Here is a 6,615-nt window from a genome sequence, read left to right as displayed (position 1 = left end):
GGAAATATTAACCTAGGTACAAACTATGGAGTTTTATAGCTCTAATGAATAGTTAATTGGAACTGGTGCCTTAAAGAAGTGTCAAAATGCCAAAACTGGCACATTAATAGCTGGTAGTCAAATTCATAAAACTCAAACAAATTTAGCTGGATTGTAGACAGTGGCCATTTTGTTAAATCTGGAAAGTTTTACTGAGCTACACCACATTCTTTTTTAGTTTTCATTGTTGAAAGTTGATCCTAGCCTTTAAGCAGTGCGTTCCTCTAAATGACTTTTTGAAGCAAGTAAACATCATATAGACAGTAAATTCTGTACACAAACTATGTTGAAAATTGCCCTGAGGCAATGAATATTGTTTTAAAAAAAACTTGAAAATGTTCTAGTCTAAATGTGGCAAAATTTTCCTGTAACAGAACAGTAATACGACGCGATTCAATTGTACATTTTTTTGTGCACCCCAACCTCCGCAAAATATACGCACTGCGAAAGATCACTGTTATATTTCATGCTGTTTTCTCAGAAACTGAAGTCGCTGGTCTTAATACTATCAGTGATGTCAAGTTACGAACGATAAACGACACATATTAACTCAATAATCACTCTTATTGGTCAGCGGGGTTTTTGCATTTGAATCTCGCAGGTATTTTGACTAAACAATGGAGTGCCGCCGGTCAGCGACAGTGGCGCTGTCAAACATTCTGAATAAAGATTTAGGAGCATACCACAATGAATACTGTTCTTTTTAAAGCATGTACTCACTTCCGTGTTCAGCACAAACGAACGGTTTTGCGAAAGTCTCATTCCATCATTCTTTCCCTATTCATCTTCCTAGTCCTCCTCTCCCTCGGGAGTTCTCGCTGGCGGACTTTTGTTCACTGTCATTCTCTGCTCTCTGCTGCGATGCTCATCGAGGGGGCCAGGAGAAGCAAGGCGGCGGGGATGGGCCTGTCGCTAGGAAATGTGGTTTTACTGTCCAAGACCTGCATGCGTTTATGCCTTTAGACTAACACTAAAACCCTTACTACTTAGCTTTTTATTATCAAGAGGCCATGTGACCCTTGTAAAAAAAAAATCAGAAATGCAAGTGCACACCTTCTTCAAATAGCGCTACTGCACGTGCACGAGGCCTGCTCGGCTGCCATTTTTGCCGGGATGCCACGCTACCATCTTCTAGGCCTTCTCAATGGAACCTTTGTACTGCCCCCACCTCCCCCAGCTTGCCTCAACAGAGAAAATACAGTCAGGTTGGCCAGCTTCCTGTTGTGATCGTCATGGTTTAAGCACTTAACGGGCAGGGGGGCGTCAAGAGCGGCGTTTACATGGACCCCACAGGAGCAGGTTGAGTTCAGTGCATAGTGGAGGTCGTGGTTGAGTTATCACGTCGTAAACCGGTTACAGGGTTCATGTAAAACGCTGTCGGATTGGGTCGAGTCAACTCCAGCGCAGGTGGATTGACTGGACTTAGTCCCGCTGCAGGAAGCATGTCAGCGCTGTCAGGTTGAGTCGGGGCACAGTGGGAGAGGAGATCAGTGCGGAAAACGCTAGAGATGCGTGGGTAAAACAGAATCGGGTGTCGTCTGCTAGTTATTAGCCTCGATGCGAGGTGCCGCCATAATCGCCGCTCATCCAGAGCCGGTTCTGCGCTCGTCGGGTCGGGTTCATATAAACTCGGTCGAGTCTACTTAACTCGACCCCGTTGTCGGGTCCATGTAAACAGGACTAAGGTATGTTCACAGATGACTCACGCGTCTCTGCACAGGCTAGGTGAGACCAGCCCTGCGTTCAACTACTGTGGAAAATAAGCCCACCCCACTACTAAGAACGAATTTGCACAAATTCTCGGTAACCTGTTCCGTCAATCGTACTTCGCCTGGCGACCGCAAGAGGGGTGCCCTACTGGAAAAAGGTTGGACTGTGCAGAGAAAATAATCAATTAACTTGAAAGCAAGATATTGAGCACTCAACGTATTTGAGCTAAGTGACACTTCTCACCAACCCGTTAAAAAGGGAATGCTAATGATTATCTATCTAGGTGCATTCCAAGTATGCATGGGGAAGACGCGCAGCATGCTTCCCTCAGGAGACATGTGCATAAGTCTTCTAAGAAGACACATTCCCAAACTGGGCTGGACCTGTTCAATCCGTGTTGAAAGGACTCGACAACAATACCACGTCAACTCGCCGTAGACTTCTGCGTGCCAGGACATTGCTTTGCTATCCACCGTTGAATGCCTCCAATTATCGCGAAAGTTTCGGTTCCGCGTGTAGCGAACAGCACCTGTTTTTTCTGTACACGGATACCAACGAGACGATAACACCTAGCAGACCATAAACATGATTTCTTTCATAGAGCCCTAGTCCACTTTTCATGCTCTTGTTTCTTTTTTAGTGACAGAAAGGCAAATTTCCGTCCCTTTACTTTGATAGAATGGATATAAATGGGAGGTAACGAAATCATAACTTCTCGAAAAAAAAATATGATTGAAACAGCATCGCCACAGGAGAAAGTGCGTAAATGTTGGCAACATCTGCCAGTTTCTTCATTAAGACAAATCGCTTCGAGAGTCTATCAACTTGCATCTTGAACATTCACGAGCATGCTCGAGACGACTGGTTGGAACGTCATGGAAGCTCTGTGTGGGCAGAAAATCAGGATAAGGGCTAGGTGCAGCAAGTGACAGTGAGTCAGCTCTGTCACTGTTCAACTTTGGTCCTGCTGAAACCCTGCATGACATACCGCAGCAAAAAAAAAAAAAAGCATGGACGGGGGAGGGGCAACAGATTTCCGCCATGACACCTCCCTTGAGAGAGGAAGAGATATTGCTCATTTTGGCGAAGCGCAAATAAAGAGACCCGGACGTGAGAGCGACACGGAAAAAAGCGCTTTGTGCCGTGCACGGCCGGTCCCATGTCTCGAGAGAGCCTGCCTAAAGTTCTCAACATTTCTGTAAGCCTACAAAAGCTAGTAAATCCTGACTAGATTTCTGGCGTGCGCGCCCGACAAGCTGGCCTATTGTGCTTGCCCCCTCCAAGGAGACAACCCATCGCCGCCACCCGGAAGCAGCGCTATACAAAGAGACGGACCTCGGTTAGATGCCACACCGGTGCCCGACTACCTAGTTTTGAGAATCGAGACGACGCAAGTTGCAACGATCGGAAGTTCCGGAGAAACGCGTTATTTCCAAGGATCGCCGACGTCGTAAAAGTGTCAAAAAGCGTAATAGAGAATGGGCCAACAGCAAATTTGGGAAAGGCGGTTCGGCTGCACGCTAATGAGCCAGCGACCTTGACACAGCAGCCCCCCATTGGAACCACGGGCCTGACCCAAAGGTACAGCTGGGCGAGGACGTTGGCGGCGAAAGGATTGACCGCAGTATCATACAGCATCGAACGTCAAGAAAAAAAATTACGGCCGATTTGCATAGCTAATCAAATGCGAAGTAGGTACATAGCACTGCTTAGTCGCGGAGGTAAGCACAAGCCGCTTCACGACGCGGCGAGTGGCTCGGTGCCGAGGTCCAGGGAACACCGCGCTTGCGCGACTGCTGTCCGTGAAGACTAAGGAGTGACTGATGCGAGAGGAGAGATGCCGCAGTTGAGAACGCGCGAGCGACACATGACTGCTCACTCTACAGTAACACAGGCTTGTGCAACGCCGCCCAGTGACGGCTGCCGCGTCCTCAACTGACACGCTCCTCTTTCACTGGGTGCATCTATGCGGCCGCTCCGCCCCCTCAGTATTAAGTCACGTGTTGCTGTCGTCGCCACTTCCCCTTCCTCCTCTTCAAGTTCAAGCAGAGACGGATGGACACAGAGAGAGAGAGAGAGAGAGAGCGGCTTGTGCTGCAGCTGGGCGGCCGCTCCGCCTTCTCAATGCTGAGCCGCACGACGGTGGCGACGCACGTCGCCACCTTCTCTTTCTCCGCAAGTTCACGAAGAGAGAGTGAGCGGCTTCGGACAGACATCGGCGAAATCCGTGATTGCGGCTAGTAGAGCTACGCACTAAAAACTGCGGGACACAAGATAGGGCAGATCTGGCTACATCAGAGAAGTTTAAGTCCCGAACTGGTTAGCGGAGGGATAGTGAAGTGGCCCTTTCGAGCCATTTAAGGCGTTCTTCCGACAACCGACGGCACCCTGCCTGCTGCGACATAGGAGTCTTGGACTTGCTTTGGGCCGATTCCGCTTCTATGATGAAGACGACATCACCCCTCTGGCCTATACAGCCTTCCCGACGCCCAGGACCTGAGCCACCTACGCCCGTGATCACGAGACGGCGTTGACACTGCCAGGATGGGGAGCTAACCGCCTACCTCCTCTAGACAACCACCTTTGTAAAATAAATGCTCTAATTTCAACGACCAGTTGTGGATGTTGATCGCTCCTTCCTCACGTACCTCAGCACGAACCCGATTTCGGCAACTTAATCGGTTGCAAATTGTGACCTCAGATTAGGGACTACACAGATTAGCCAAAATTTACTTCAAGACGTCTGGGCATGCACGGCGTATTTTGTCTGATGTGAAAAGGAACTCATTCTGACACCTGTACTGCTTGCCATTCTTGTCAAGTTTGTTTTTTAAAGGTGGGAATTGAAAAAAATGTAAAGCCATGGGGCGTCACCAAAGGACCCTAGCCCTGTTTACATATGGACTCGACTGCGTTTTACTGTGTCCCGACGCAACTTCAACGCGTTTGCATGCTTCCTGCAGCAGAGCGAGTCAATAACCTACCCCCTGCGCCGGAGTTGACTTGATTCGACTTCTCGACCAGCGTCTACATGAACCCTGTAACCGATTTTCGACCCGACAACTCAACCCGCTCCTGTCAAGTCCATGTAAATGCCGCTTCTGTCATTATCTTGGTCAAGGCAGTTCCACGTCAAAAATTACGTCGTTGTGTTGGGGGTGGGGAACGGTGAGGGTAAACTACTGGAGGACTTATTCACGGCAGTTACGAGAGTTTACAGTTAGAGATTGTGAGGATTGACAGATGCATGGTTTTCAGTCCTTCCACTTTCCGTAATATTTCTTCGGGCTCTCTTTTTTTTTTTCTCCTCCGACCCCCCCCCCGCCCCATGAAGTATTAACCAAACAGCCCGCCTTCACACATATGCGGGGGCAGTGTTTACAAGCACTGTAGACTCGCACGTACTAATTGGAGCGCCTGCGTGGGCCGATCAGCCCCCCTCCCTTTCACCCCTTCTTCATTCATTCATAAAAAAATATTTTCGGGGCTAGTAAGCTTCATATTATGAAATCATTATCAATAATACATTTACTAATTGCAACCCGGCGCATAGAATTTGATAACTGCTTGTGGTGCCGCACTTTTCTTGTCTCATTGCTCAAAACATAAATCTCAGCAAAGGTCACGCTCTTGAGTGTTTTTAGTAGCAGTTAGGTCGCAACAAGGCCGCACTCTGACTTGAAACTAAAGTTCACGCTAGTTATTATATTAGTATTGTCATTACTAGTTTACGCTGACTGCCAGAGCTAGTGCGTTTGTCTTGATGCCCTCCTGCTAAAGTTACTACAAGCAGTTCACTATAAAAAAAAAAAAGAAGAAAAAAAAAGTGCTTCAGTTGCCGGACACCGCTATGTTTCATTGTATAGACAGCTACAGTAGCGCAGATACGCGGCCATAAGGAAAGAGACGAACACAGCGCTGACTTTCAACTCATTGGAAGAGAAACGGCATTTATACAATCTTTGCTGTTATGTGAATTGAAAGTCAGCGCTGTGCTCGTCTCCTACCTTATTTCCGCCTCTGTCTGCGCTACTGTACCTGTTTAAATATGGATTACCAACTAGCCCGCAAAAGGCCGTTCTAAGCTATACTTCAATTTTCTTTTTTTTTTTCTTTTTTTTTTCACTTGCCAGATAGCGCTAAACAGACAAGGACACAGCGAGACATACAGGACGGGCGCTTGCCACATATAGTACCCGTCCAGTATGTCCCGCTGCGTCCTTGTCTGTTTGGCGCTATGTGGCAAGTGAATTGTCACCAACTCGCCCAAGCTTCCATTCTGGTACTTTTTTTATTCCAAGTGCTGTGTTCCGGTGCCGTTAGTACAGCTAACACGCAATATGAAAAGCTTCCGCGCAGGATGGTGAGGACGAATCGGCTTTTGCAACTGAAGAAAAAAAGATCGAACCGTCGGCAGACGGCGCGTTACACAAAATATTCGGGCCCTCATCTCAAAAATACGCATGCCCACATACGTGCGAGCGCGTTGGTTCTCCTTTTGAAAGAACAGAAAAGAAGAAAAAAAAAGCAGTTCAGCACGCCAGACAGCCAAATCAACGCAGTACGAGTAAGTAAATGTTTATTAGCACGCGACGAAAAATTCTAGACGCAATAAGTAAACTGAAGTGACGTTTTGCGTTATTCTTTCGCTGCGCGCCCGATAAGAGAAAGAAATCCTATGCCAACAAATAATGCCTTGGTGACAGCAAATTATGCATTTTACCACAGCTTGCGCGAGTGACTGCCGTTATACTCTTCTTGTGAATATGTCCTCCTGCGGTAATGCCTGAAGCAGGCGATGCTGATGAAAAATGAATTAATCAACAAATAAGTAAATTAAAACATATAAAACGTAAACTGGATGTG

The sequence above is a fragment of the Amblyomma maculatum genome, chromosome 8 (assembly GCF_055883805.1).
Source record: "Amblyomma maculatum isolate TAMU_Amacu chromosome 8, ASM5588380v1, whole genome shotgun sequence".
Taxonomy (NCBI): domain Eukaryota; kingdom Metazoa; phylum Arthropoda; class Arachnida; order Ixodida; family Ixodidae; genus Amblyomma; species Amblyomma maculatum.
Note: the sequence above shows the minus strand (reverse complement) of the source record.